We start from the raw sequence: 15,082 nt of genomic DNA on the forward strand, positions 1-15,082 counted from the left end.
CACACGCAGCGGTCGCGCGCTGTTCACGCCGGCAGCGGCCAGGTGTGGTTGGCGCCGGCGTGAACTGGTCGGATTAGGCAGGCCACTCGGCCCATCCGGGCCGGAGAATCCCCGCTCGACCGTTAGAAACGGCGAGCGACGATTCTCCAAGCGGCCTGCCTAAAAACGCGACACGCCGTTTTGGGGGGGGGGTGGGAGAATCGCGTGCGGGTGCCAGGGCAGCGTGGCGTGACTCGCCCGGCACTCCCGCGATTCTCCCAACCGGCGCAGCCTCGGAGAATCGCGCCCACAGTGTCTGCACTTGCACTTAAGTAACTCCACCTCTGTCTCTACCCCTGGCAGCTCCCAGCAGCAGACTCTCGAGGCAGGAACAATCATCACCTGAAGCCCACCAACACAGGGCATAGCAGAGGGGCTGAGAAAAGCACCCTCCCCCCATATTCAATCCAATAGTCAGCCAGCCCAATCCTCCCCTTGCTTCACTCCGGGTCAAAGAAGCAGAAGGGGTAGCAACAGCAAACAGAAATGAGGCATTCAGGCAGCCAAAAGCAGGAGCAGACAGAAAACATCACATGTAGCCACTTGGGAATATTTTGTTGATTAATGGTCAACAATACCTTCATACAAAAGGATAAAAACAAATCACTGAACAGTCCACATATCAAAATAACCATGGATCAACAAGGTAAAGGCACCGTGGCATACACACAGGCACCTGTTCACTACAAAATATCAGGACAAACACAGTTACAACAGTATAGTTACACAAAGTAACAAATACAATTAAACAGGAAATGATCAACAGTACAAAGAAGGTACCAGCATCCGAATCAACCCGCCACTCCCTCCCCCTCCCACAGCTCGCAGCAGCAGATGAGCCAGAACGTCACACTGATGCAGAGTATGGTGGAAGAGCAAGAGAGCCCCCCCCCCCCCCCCCCCGCCCCCAGACTCCCACCACAGACAAAAGGGGCTGCAGAGATAAACACATAGCCTCCATACATTAAACATGATCCGGTCAACAGTACAACGAAGTTGCCAGCATCCAAGCCAACTCGTGCTCTCTCTCTCCTACCCACAACTCCCAGCCGCAGAGCTTGACGGAAGAGCAAGTGAACACCTCTTTCTGGACTTCCGCCACAGATAAAGGGGCGGCAGCTGACAAACACATGGCCTCCAGATATTAAACATTCAACAGCATAATTAAGTTACCAGCGCCCAAGTCAACTCGCCTTCTCTTCCCTTCCCGCAGCTCCCAGTCACGGGGTGTGGCAGAAAAAAGGATGAACACCTCTTTCCAGACTCCCGCCATAGATACAATAGCTGCAGCTGCTAAACACATGGAATCCAGACATTAAACAGTGGACATTCAACAGCATAGCAAAGGTACCAGTGTCTGAGCCAACTCATACTCTCTACCCTCCCTACAGATCCCAGGGCATGGCAGAAGAGTGAGTGAATGCCCCTTTCCAGACTCCCGCCACAGATAAAAGGGGCTGTGGCCAATAAACACATGGCCTCCAGACGACAAACAGTAAACAGCCAAATTTACAAAAACTCCCCCTCCCCCTAACCCTCGCCACAACCCCCACAACTCCAGCAGTAGACCCGCAGCAGTGGAAAACCACCAAGGGGTGAGTATAACAGTACAGCTGGAAAGTCACAGACACAGAGAATGGCAGGAGAGAGAGAGGGTGAGAAAACCCACGCTCCAGCTCCGGCAGCGGTTCAGATACTCCAGGCCACATAAACAAGAGGGGCTGCAGCAGACAAGCACACAGCCATTAGGCAGTAAACAGTAAACAGCAATAGTATGATAGTAAGTATACAACTTCAAAACATAAAATAGAAACTAGCAACCTTACAAGAAGGAAACAAAACACCGACAATCTGCACGGCTCCCAAACCAGAACAGTAAACTGTCACCAGCACAATAAAGCCATTAAAAATCTTCATGACCTTCAAGTTGCTCAGTGGAAGCGAGCCGCCACCATTCCTCTCCTGCAGTACTGGCATCTGGTCACCTGACTCCACCCAGTCCTTGGTTCACACCACAGAAGTCATGAGGTGGCAGTAAGCAGTCAGCTGGTGTCCAGACATTGACCATTAAACAGTCATAAAACACCGCAAGCTGCGAGAGCAGTCCTTCATGCCTTCAGCAAGTTGCTCCATTGAATCGGGCCGCCACCCTTCCCCTTTCGTCAGCCCTGGCTGCAGTTGCATCTCGCTCTCCCTCTTTCCTCACTCCGGGCAACAGAAGGAAAAGAGATGCCAGCAAGCAGAAACACGATCTCCAAGCAGCAACAGCAGCATTTTGGGCCATTCTACCACCCGCTCTCCTACTGGCAGCTCCAGCGGCCGACTCGCGAGGCAGGGACGATCGTGACCTGAAGCCACATTCGACACACAGCATGACAGAGGTTGAGAAACGCACCCCCTCCCCCCACCTTCAATCCGGTAGTAGGCCAGCCATCTCCTCCTCTTGCCTCACTCCAGGTCAAAGAAGCAGAAGGGGCAGCAGCAGCAAACAGAAACTAGACATCCAGGCAGCTTCGCAGCCAAAAGCAGGAGCATGGAGAAAACACCACCTCCGGCCACTTGGGAATATTTTGTTTATTGAACGGTCAACATCATAAAAAAGGGTAAAAAAGGATAACACCAAATCACTTGCATCACAGTAACCAATAATCAGCATTCGCCATTGGTATAAACACAAATCTCCAACAGTGCAGTTGTACAAAGAAACCCAAATGCACAGTAGGCAGTAAACAGTCAGCAGTACATCAAAGTTCTCAATCGTCTGCCAGAGCATGCCTGCAGAAAACTGCTTGTACTCTCCCCTTAAGCAGTTCCGAGCAGAACTTCAATGGTGTAGTTCCAGTGCCTCCAACATGTGGCTCAGTCAAGTCCACCTCCAGTTCCGACAGCAGGACAGTCCATATCTTCCGGAACAGTACTCCGGGTCATAGAGGTAGAAGAGCTGGCAGCAAACAAGCCTCCAGGCAGTGGTAGCTACCAGCAGGAACAAGTAGCCTGTGGCTACCTGCAGATGCAGCTCAACCAAGAAAACAAAAGTAAAGAAAATAAGGTAAAAAACAAAAAGGGGCCTCCCCTAATGGGCCACTTGGAAGCTGTGAAGTGCTCACGTTACTTTTTTAAAATAAATTTAGAGTACCCAATTTTTTTTCCGATTAAGGGGCAATTTAGCATGGCCAATTCACCTAATCTGCACATCCTTGGGTCGTGGGGGCAAAACCCACGCAGACATGGGGAGAATGTGCAAACTCCACACAGACAGTGACCATGGCTGGGATTCGAACCCGGGTTCTCAGCGCCGCAGTCCCAGTGCTAACCACTGTGCAACATGCCACCCCTTCATATTACGAACAATGCCAATTCCTATAACCAACAGCCTTCAGCTGTGCAGCTAGAGGCTGCTCATAGTCAAAGGGAGTTAAAGTGACCATCAACATTTAACCACAAACAGGGCTCTGTCTTGGAAGTGTTCGGTAGGTCAGACAAGCAGCAGTTGTAGTTGCCCCTGATATGGGTACACACAATATTGCAGGCCCCGCAGGCACTCGCAATCCTCACCCCCCTGCCAAGCCCAAGTGTGACCCCTGACCTTCAACACCCACCCTCCCCCATCCGTGCCCATCCCCCATGGGAGTGCTAAACGGCACCCACGTGATCTCTTGCTGTGGAGCCGGTTAGTTCCCGGGAGGCCATTAAAGTGGATTGCCATCTCGCTAATGAGATGGAGATTGATCTTAATTGGTGCCAATGATGTTTTCGCCATGTTTGGGCAGGGTCTGGAACCCACCACTGGGAACGGGCCGGTTAGATAGCAAATCGACAGCCGGCTGGCATGGATCCTAATTTTGGCCTCTCCCGCTATTTAACCGGAGGGTCAAGATCTGCATCGGACGCAATGTGATGGTTAAATCATGCCCGAAAGCAATAAATACCATAATTGTATCTACAATAGATTATTAAATGCTTCATTTTCTTCATTACTCCTACACAGGTGATAAATGTGTCGGGTATCTCCATAGGTGCCGGATTAGCTTCAGCCTGTGACACGCTCATATCCCAGGTAGGTGAAGACTGATGTCCTTTCGTAATGAATTTGGAACAATATATTCTAGCAGAGTAGCACCTACCCCCCTCCGCTATGCTCTGTGATGGTGTGGCTTCAAGTCATGATTTCAGCTGACGGATGCTGCCACCGCCATTGCTACTTCTGTGCCGGTCAACTAGAAATCTGTCAGGCTTCCCATTCCCGATTAATTCCCGGCGATTCGGCGCCGGATGGACAGTATGAGCATTGGGGTGGAATAGAGTTGGAATATGTGTGACACCCCTTGTGGTAAATAGTTTGCTGACACCCATGGAGAGATTTTAACCTGGCCAGGAGCAGTGCCAGGATTGAATGTGCCGCTGATTTTTAGTGTCTGTCTGATTATAAGATCCATTTTGAAATGTGTGTGTGGGGGGATAGATTGGATGGGGTGTAAGGCTGGTGGTCCACCATAGCCCATGGGTTTTCCAGTGGATGCATTCGCTTATAATTACTCGGTTTTTTTGTACCCATTGCTTTGTTAAATAGTAGGCCCTCTAGACCTTCCCCCTCACACACACACCCCATGTGAACATAATGCCAACTCATACCCACAATCCCATGGTCCCGCGTATCCTCCATGCTAACTTAATGCCAACCTATGGCCCCTTATAGTCCTGTGCCAACCTAATGCTCAACCATGCCCCACCACCACCCTTTTCCCTTATACCTCCTTGTCAACTCACCCAGTATCCATTGTGGGAAAACCTAATAAGCCAAGTCGAGATGAAATAAAAGAAAGATCTAAATGTCCATGACAGCTTTCACTATAATACAGAAAGACACCAATTCATGGAAACCCAATCAAAACATTCAAATTCCTTCAAGTAGTTAATCCACTATAAAAACAGTTTTATTCATTTTTAATTTATTTTTTCAATTTAGAGTACCCAATTCATATTTTCCAATTAAGGGGCAATTTATTGTGGCCAATCCACCTACCCTGCACATCTTTTTTGGGTTATGGGGGTAAGACCCACAAAGACACGGGGAGAATGTGCAAACTCCATACGGACAGTAACCCAGAGCCAGGATTGAACCTGGGACCTTGGCGCCATGAGGCAGCAGTGCTAACCACTGTGCCACCTGCTGTCTTATTTCTATTCAAAACCCAACAATTAAGGCAGCTAATCCTTTAATAACCCCTGTGATCTGGCAATCAAACTGTGAACTTGCAACTTCCTACTAACATGATGATAAGTCGTGGAAATCAGCCAAGCAAAAGTAATGATGTAACGACAGCCCTTGGGATGTCATTAAATTGCTACAGTAAGAAGTCTTACAACACCAGGTTAAAGTCCAACAGGTTTGTTTCAAACACGAGCTTTCGGAGCACGGCTCCTTCTTCAGGTGAATGGAAAGGCTTGTTCCAGAAATGTTTATATAGACACAGTCAGAGATGCCCCGGAATGCGAGCACCTGCAGGCAATCAAATCATCAAAGATGCAGAGAGAGAGGTAACTCCATGTTAAAGAGGTGTGAATTGTCCCAAGCCAGTTCAGTCGGTAGGCCTCTGCAAGTCCAGGCTTGTTGGTGGGGGCCGAATGTAATGCGACATGAATCCCAGATCCCGGTTGAGTCCGCATTCATGCGTGCGGAACTTAGCTATAAGTTTTTGCTCAGCAATTTGCGTTGTCGCGTCTCCTGAAGGCCTCCTTGTAGAATGCTGACCCGGAGATCAGAGGCTGAATGTCCTTGACTGCTGAAGTGTTCCCCAACTGGAAGGGAACAGTCCTGCCTGTTGATAGTCGCACGATGCCCGTTTATTCGTTGTCGCAGTGTCTGCATGGTCTCGCCAATGTACCACGCTTCGGGACATCCTTTCCTGCAGCGTATGAGGTAGACTACATTGGTCGAGTCGCACGAGTATGCGCCGCGTACCTGGTGGGTGGTGTTTCCACGTGTAATGGTGGTGTCCATGTCGATGATCTGGCATGTCTTGCAGAGATTACCCTGGCAGGGTTTTGTGGTGTTGTGGTTGCTGTTCTGAAGGCTGGGTAATTTGCTGCAAACAATGGTTTGTTTGAGGTTGCGCGGTTGTTTGAAGGCCAGTAGTGGGGGTGTGGGGATGACCTTGGCAAGATGTCCATCCTCGTTGATGATGTGTTGGAGGCTGCGAAGAAGATGTCGTAGTTTCTCCGCCCCAGGAAAGTACTGGACGACAAAGGGTACTCTGTCAGTGGTGTCCCGTGTTTGTCTTCTGAGGAGGTCGGTGCGGTTTTTTTGCTGTGGCGCGATGGAACTGTCGATCAATGAGTCGAGCGCCATATCCCGTTCGTACGAGGGCATCTTTCAGCATCTGTAGGTGTCTGTTACGCTCCTCCTTGTCTGAGCAGATCCTGTGTATACGGAGGGCTTGTCCATAGGGGATGGCTTCTTTAATGTGTTTCGGGTGAAAGCTGGAGAAGTGGAGCATCGTGAGATTATCTGTGGGCTTGCGGTAAAGCGAGGTGCTGAGGTGACCGTCCTTGATGGAGACGAGTGTGTCCAAGAATGGAACTGAATTTGGAGAATAGTCCATGGTGAGTTTGATGGTGGGATGGAACTTATTGATGTCATCGTGTAGTCGTTTCAGTGATGTCTCGCCGTGGGTCCAAAGGAAAAAAATGTCATCGATGTATCTGGTGTATAGCATCGGTTGAAAGTCCTGTGTGGTGAGGAAGTCCTGTTCAAACTTGTGCATGAAGATGTTGGCATATTGAGGTGCAAATTTGGTCCCCATGGCTGTTCCGTGCATCTGGATGAAGAATTTGTTGTCGAAGGTGAAGACGTTGTGGTCTAGAATGAAACGGATGAGTTGCAGAATTGCGTCTGGAGATTGGCAGTTGTCGGTGTTGAGGACTGAGGCTGTTGCAGCAATGCCGTCGTCATGGGGGATGCTGGTGTAGAGTGCCGAGACATCCATTGTGACGAGGAATGTTCCTGGTTCAACTGGTCCATGGGTGCTGAGTTTCTGTAGGAAGTCCGTCGTGTCGCGACAGAAGCTGGGTGTACCTTGTACGATGGGTTTCAAGATGCCCTCGATGTGGCCAGAGAGGTTCTCACACAGGGTCCCATTGCCTGAAACGATAGGACGGCCTGGTGTGTTGGCCTTGTGTATTTTCGGGAGGCAGTAGAGATCTCCAATGCGGGGATTACGTGGGATGAGAGCACGTAGGGTGTTCTGAAGGTCTGGATCTAAGGTCTTGATCAGTCTGCTGAGTTGGCGGATGTGTTCCTTGGTTGGATCTGCGGGTAACTGCCTGTAGTGTTCCTGGTTGTCGAGTTGTCGGTATACTTCTTTGCAGTAGTCTGTTCTGTTCAGTATGACGGTGGCCCCTCCTTTGTCTGCTGGTTTGATGCAGCCGTCATACTGAACAGAACAGACTACTGCAAAGAAGTATACCGACAACTCGACAACCAGGAACACTACAGGCAGTTACCCGCAGATCCAACCAAGGAACACATCCGCCAACTCAGCAGACTGATCAAGACCTTAGATCCAGACCTTCAGAACACCCTACGTGCTCTCATCCCACGTAATCCCCGCATTGGAGATCTCTACTGCCTCCCGAAAATACACAAGGCCAACACACCAGGCCGTCCTATCGTTTCAGGCAATGGGACCCTGTGTGAGAACCTCTCTGGCCACATCGAGGGCATCTTGAAACCCATCGTACAAGGTACACCCAGCTTCTGTCGCGACACGACGGACTTCCTACAGAAACTCAGCACCCATGGACCAGTTGAACCAGGAACATTCCTCGTCACAATGGATGTCTCGGCACTCTACACCAGCATCCCCCATGACGACGGCATTGCTGCAACAGCCTCAGTCCTCAACACCGACAACTGCCAATCTCCAGACGCAATTCTGCAACTCATCCGTTTCATTCTAGACCACAACGTCTTCACCTTCGACAACAAATTCTTCATCCAGATGCACGGAACAGCCATGGGGACCAAATTTGCACCTCAATATGCCAACATCTTCATGCACAAGTTTGAACAGGACTTCCTCACCACACAGGACTTTCAACCGATGCTATACACCAGATACATCGATGACATTTTTTTCCTTTGGACCCACGGCGAGACATCACTGAAACGACTACACGATGACATCAATAAGTTCCATCCCACCATCAAACTCACCATGGACTATTCTCCAAATTCAGTTCCATTCTTGGACACACTCGTCTCCATCAAGGACGGTCACCTCAGCACCTCGCTTTACCGCAAGCCCACAGATAATCTCACGATGCTCCACTTCTCCAGCTTTCACCCGAAACACATTAAAGAAGCCATCCCCTATGGACAAGCCCTCCGTATACACAGGATCTGCTCAGACAAGGAGGAGCGTAACAGACACCTACAGATGCTGAAAGATGCCCTCGTACGAACGGGATATGGCGCTCGACTCATTGATCGACAGTTCCACCGCGCCACAGCAAAAAACCGCACCGACCTCCTCAGAAGACAAACACGGGACACCACTGACAGAGTACCCTTCGTCGTCCAGTACTTTCCTGGGGCGGAGAAACTACGACATCTTCTTCGCAGCCTCCAACACATCATCAGCGAGGATGGACATCTTGCCAAGGTCATCCCCACACCCCCACTACTGGCCTTCAAACAACCGCGCAACCTCAAACAAACCATTGTTTGCAGCAAATTACCCAGCCTTCAGAACAGCAACCACAACACCACAAAACCCTGCCAGGGTAATCTCTGCAAGACATGCCAGATCATCGACATGGACACCACCATTACACGTGGAAACACCACCCACCAGGTACGCGGCGCATACTCGTGCGACTCGACCAATGTAGTCTACCTCATACGCTGCAGGAAAGGATGTCCCGAAGCGTGGTACATTGGCGAGACCATGCAGACACTGCGACAACGAATAAACGGGCATCGTGCGACTATCAACAGGCAGGACTGTTCCCTTCCAGTTGGGGAACACTTCAGCAGTCAAGGACATTCAGCCTCTGATCTCCGGGTCAGCATTCTACAAGGAGGCCTTCAGGAGACGCGACAACGCAAAATTGCTGAGCAAAAACTTATAGCTAAGTTCCGCACGCATGAATGCGGACTCAACCGGGATCTGGGATTCATGTCGCATTACATTCGGCCCCCACCAACAAGCCTGGACTTGCAGAGGCCTACCGACTGAACTGGCTTGGGACAATTCACACCTCTTTAACCTGGAGTTACCTCTCTCTCTGCATCTTTGATGATTTGATTGCCTGCAGGTGCTCGCATTCCGGGGCATCTCTGACTGTGTCTATATAAACATTTCTGGAACAAGCCTTTCCATTCACCTGAAGAAGGAGCCGTGCTCCGAAAGCTCGTGTTTGAAACAAACCTGTTGGACTTTAACCTGGTGTTGTAAGACTTCTTACTGTGCTCACCCCAGTCCAACGCCGGCATCTCCACATCATTAAATTGCTAGACTAGGTTATTTTCAAATCTACTGACACAGGCAGCCTTTTTTTTAAATGAAAGATCTGGGGATTTACAGGACAGCTGCATTTTTGTTGTCTCACCCAGACACAGGCAGGCTATCTTTAAAGGGGTGATTTCAAAATACTGTACACAGCCCTGCCTGCATCAACGGAGCCGAGGTGGAGATGGTTCACAGTTTCAAATTCCTAGGGGTGCACATCGCCAAAAACCTGTCCTGGTCCACCCACGTCGACGCTACCACCAAAAAAGCACAACAACGCCTATACTTCCTCAGGAAACAAGAAAATTCGGCATGTCCACATTAACCCTTATCAACGTTTACAGATGCACTATAGAAAGCATCCTATCGGGCTGCATCACAGCCTGGTATGGCAACTGCACGGCCCAGGACCGCAAGAAACTTCAGAGAGTCGTGAACACCACCCAGTCCATCACACCAATCTGCCTCCCATCCATCAACTCCATTTACACCTCCCGCTGCCTGGGGAAAGCGGGCAGCATAATCAAAGACCCCTCCCACCCGGCTTACTCACTCTTCCAACTTCTTCCATCGGGCAGGAGATACAGAAGTCTGAGAACACGCACGAACAGACTCAAAAACAGTTTCTTCCCCGTTGTTACTAGACCCCTAAATGACCATCTTGTGGACTGACCTCATTAACACTACACTCCTGTATGCTTCATCCGAGACCGGTGCTTATGTAGTTACATTGTGTACCTTGTGTTGCCCTATTATGTATTTTCTTTTAATCTCTTTTCTTCCCATTTACTTAATGATCTGTTGAGCTGCTCGCAGAAAAATACTTTTCACTGTACCTCGGTACACGTGACAATAAACAAAATCCAATCCAAATAGCCCGGCTAAATTTGGGTTTCCCACATGTCTGAGTCACACCCCAGCAGCAGAAAGCAAAAAGGTGATGGTTGATGCATTGGAGGGAGACAGTGAGTGAGAATCAACTCTTCCTCAAGGCTCTGTGCCATAAATGGAAACTCTCTCAACTTAATTTGCCCCAGTTGTTTTGTTAAATATTAGGCACTCTCACCCTTCCCCCCTCACATCCACTCCCCATGTCAACATAATGCTAACTCACACTTACAAACCCATGCTCCCTCATATCCTCCATGCTGACATAATGCCAAGCCATGGCCGCTTATAGTCCCGTGCCAATCTCATGCCAATTCAATGTTTCATTCGTTTCCACTAGCAGTAGATTTTGTTTTTTATTTGGAAAATATCTTTCTCATTTTTCAGACATTTGGCAGCAAGAATCTGAAGCGGATCGGAGTGATTCTCCAAAGAGGAATCCTCATTCTCTTGATAACCTGCTTTCCCTGCTGGGCCTTCCTCATTAACACGGAACACATCCTGTTGGCTCTGCGACAATCGCCGCAAGTGGCCAAGTAAGAGTCCGTCTATTTCCTTACAGCGAAAAAAAACCTCCAAACATGACACTTGTGTTTCAACACTGTAGGAAGAACTTTCTTGAGGGTGTGAGCAAATGTCAGAAATGATCTGGATGGCGGAATGAATGGTGGGACATTATTGTTACTCTCAGGTCTCAGAGGAAAGCAAAGGGCAGAGGGTTTTCCAGAGGGTGAGTGCGACGTGTCACGTGAGAGTACCTTTAAGAAATGGATGTTTAAGGAATGTACCTTTAAGAAATGGAGCAGCTCATATTACTGAAGTGATGTCAGAGTGTGGGTGGAGCTGGGTTTTTAGCTCAGTCATTTTGCAGTGTTTTGGTTTCAGTTCTGAGGAAAAGAGCTTGGGGTGTGTCTGTGTTTGCAGTGAGCTGGATCTGCTGTGATCTCTGCCAGGAAAGACTATATCTGAATCATTTGTGTAATTTAAACTCATAATAGTAATGTCTTTAACCTGATGTGTTTCTGTTGTTAAAGGTGTTAGCCCTCTTGGATGTTTAAAGGAACTACTGAATGATTATTTAGTGTTGTATTATTTTCGGGGTTATCTTTGAAGTAAGGGGGTGTTAAGTGATCCAATGTTTATTTATAAGGTTAAGTTGAGTTCATGGACTAAACATTGTTTTGTGTTTAAAAACCCATGTGTCCATAATTGCAATACCACACCGTGTGCTTCAAAAGCATCAATACATTAAAGGGAGAGGTTGGTTGAACTCCATGATACATTTTGGGGTTCTGAAAACGGCGCTCCCATAACAGACGAGAGATGAGACAGTGAGTCAGGCACAATATTTTTGTGGTAAATACAAACAGAAAATGCTGGATAAGCTCGGCAATTCTGGCAGTGTCTGCGGGGAGGGAAGCAGTGTTAACGTTCCGGATCTAAACCACCCTTACACAGAACGGCACCGCCGACACACGAGATGGTACCAGAGCTGAGGGAGTCGTTTCTGTCGAGAAAGGAGGAACAGGCTGGGGCTGTGTGTCTCGAGAAAAGAGGAGGTTGAAGGCTGAGACAAAGACAGGAAAGGCTGGGAATGTCCAGGTGCTCTGTGGAAAGAGGAGCTGATCTAAAAGAGGTCATTGGGGTTCGCTGGAGTAGAATTGGAGAAGGTGGCTGGAATTCTTATTTTCACCCTCCCACCCCTTCTGGGAGGCAGATTGTGATGTAAGATTGGGTGGGATAGAGGGGGGAGCGTTGCTGTTCCCATCATTTTCCTGCCTCTGCAAGTATTTCACAAGCAGTAATTTGATGTCAGCTGGCTGGCCTGCTCACGCTTGGGATAACTGATGGTCACTTAATGGCCTCTTCCTGTCATTGCTGGTATTCTACAGCCTATAGGCTCTGGCCAAGGATGGGGAGGGGCACCGTGTACCTCACAAAGACCCCCTCCATTACCACCTCAGCAGCAAGGGCTGCTCATACTGGAAATTCCCCTTGCCGGAGGCGGTGCAGCAGGTGGGTGCTGTTGTGTGGGGGAAGGGAATCTTTCTGGGCAGAGGGGGCGGTTTCTTGGCGGAGGGGCAGAGTCTGGGGGGGGGGAGGGGCTGTCTCTGGGGGGAGGGACAGTGTCTGGGGGGCGGGGCTGTGCATGGAGGGAGGGGCTGTGTCTGGGGGGAGGGGCCCATCTGGGGGAGGGGTGGTGTCTTGGGGAGGGACATTGTCTGAGGGGAGGGGCGCTGTTTGGGGAGGGATGGTTTCTGGGTGGAGGGGCAGTTTCGAAGCGGTGGGGCTGTTTCTGGGGGGAGGGGCTGTTTCTGGGGAGATGCAGTTTCTGAGGGGAGGGGCAGTGCCTGTGCGGAGGGGCGGTGTCCGGGGGAGGGGTGGTGTCTGGGGGGAAGGGCGATGCCTGGGGGGGAAGGTGGTTTCGGGGGGAGGGTGGTGTCAGGGAGAGGTGGTGGCTGGGGAGAGGGGTGGTGTCTGGGGGGAGGGGCAGTGTCTGGGGGGAGGCGCTGTGCATGGAGGGAGCGGCTGTGTCTGGGGGGAGGGGTCCACCTGGGGGAGGGGTGGTGTCTTGGGGAGGGGCGATGTCTGGGGGAAGGTGGTTTCGGGGGGAGGGTGGTGTCAGGGAGAGGTGCTGTCTGGGGAGAGGGGTGGTGTCTGGGGAGAGGGGTAGTGTCTGGGGGGAGGGGCAGTGTCTGGGGGGAGGCGCTGTGCATGGAGGGAGGGGCTGTGTCTGGGGGGAGGGGTCCACCTGGGGGAGGGGTGGTGTCTTGGGGAGGGGCGATGTCTGGGGGAGGGGCGGTTTCTGGGGGAGGGACATTGTCTGAGGGGAGGGGCACTGTTTGGGGAGGGATGGTTTCTGGATGGAGGGGCAGTTTCGAAGCGGTGGGGCTGTTTCTGGGGGGAGGGGCTGTTTCTGGGGAGATGCAGTTTCTGAGGGGAGGGGCAGTGCCTGTGCGGAGGGGCGGTGTCCGGGGGAGGGGTGGTGTCTGGGGGGAGGGGCGATGCCTGGGGGGGAAGGTGGTTTCGGGGGGTGCGTGGTGTCGGGGGAGGGGTGGTGTCGGGGGGAGGAGTGGAGTCTGCGGGGAGGGGCAGTGTCTGGGGGGAGGGGTGGTGTCTGGGGGGAGGGGCAGTGTCTGGGGGAGGGGCTGTTTCTGGGGGAGGGGCAGTGTCTGGGGGGAGGGGTGGTGTCTGGGGGAGGGGCAATGTCTGGGGAGGGGCTGTTTCTGGGGGAGGGGCAGTGTCTGGGGGAGGGGCAGTTTCTGGGGGAGGGGCAGTTTCTGGGGGAGGGGCAGTTTCTGGGGGAGGGCAGTGTCTGGGGGAGGGGCAGTTTCTGGGGGAGGGGCAGTGTCTGGGGGAGGGGCAGTTTCTGGGGGAGGGGCAGTGTCTGGGGGAGGGGCTGTTTCTGGGGGAGGGCAGTGTCTGGGGGAGGGGCAGTGTCTGGGGGAGCGGCAGTGTCTGGGGGAGGGGCAGTGTCTGGGGGAGGGGCTTTCTGGGGGAGGGGCAGTGTCTAAGGAGAGGGACAGTGCCGGGGAGGGGTGGGGTGGTGTCTTAGTGGAGGGCGGTGTCATAATATACATCCATGTATATAATGGAGAGCAGACAGGCAGTGATTGACACACATGATGACCAGTAAGCACACAGAACACAGCAGCCAATCACCAGACAGGACACGGCCACTATAAAGCCAGAGGGCACCAGTTTCCCTGCTCTCTCGGGATCCAGCCTCTGAGACAGTCAGAGCTCGGGTGCAGCAGCCAATGCAAACACCATGTGGTAGCTGGTCAGGCTAGCATCAGGTCTCCAGTCAAGTCAGCATAGTGTCAGCCCATAGTTGAACATGTATGATAGTTTAGACATTAAATAAAATCGTGTTGCATCTCATCAAGTGTTGGAAGTCTGTCTCTCGCTACACTGCATCAAATGCAGTCCACACAGACCCAGCCTGCCCAACACATCAGACGGGGGTTTCTCGGGGGGGGGGGGGGGGGGGGGGGGTGTTGCATGGGAGGAATGTTCCAGTTGACTATTTTAGATAGATAGAACAGTACAGCACAGAACAGGCCCTTCGGCCCTCAATGTTGTGCCGAGCCATGATCACCCTACTCAAACCCATGTATCCACCCTATACCCGTAACCCAACAACCCCCCCCCCTTAACCTTACTTTTATTAGGACACTACGGGCAATTTATCATGGCCAATCCACCTAACCCGCACATCTTTGGACTGTGGGAGGAAACCGGAGCACCCGGAGGTAACCCACGCAGACACGGGGAGGACGTGCAGACTCCACACAGACAGTGACCCAGCCGGGAATCGAACCTGGGACCCTGGAGCTGTGAAGCATTTATGCTAACCACCATGCTACCCTGCTGCCCGGGGTGGCCTTTAAAAAGGATCCCTCAACCTTTAGAAAAACGAAGTTGCTGACGAAGGCTTTAACACCACTTTTCCCGCCCGCTCTGACACTGGATTGGAAAGGGAACATTCTGCCCTCGATATCATAAACAAGGTCGCTGCCAATAGGGAATTTAATGCTTGGTGGGGTTGAAGGCCCCCTTTCCTTTTGGAACGATCTGCTGCAGGGTAAGTGCAGGGAAACTGGGCCATCCTCAAGTACCATTCGCAGCAGACACTGGTT

General features: G+C 51.4%; 1 pseudogene; it reads left to right on the forward strand.

The window, feature by feature from the left end:
- Nucleotides 1–15,082, forward strand: part of LOC119975077 — a 69,406-nt pseudogene that overhangs the window by 20,299 nt on the left and 34,025 nt on the right.

Source organism: Scyliorhinus canicula, chromosome 12 (genome assembly GCF_902713615.1).
Source record: "Scyliorhinus canicula chromosome 12, sScyCan1.1, whole genome shotgun sequence".
Lineage (NCBI taxonomy): Eukaryota > Metazoa > Chordata > Chondrichthyes > Carcharhiniformes > Scyliorhinidae > Scyliorhinus > Scyliorhinus canicula.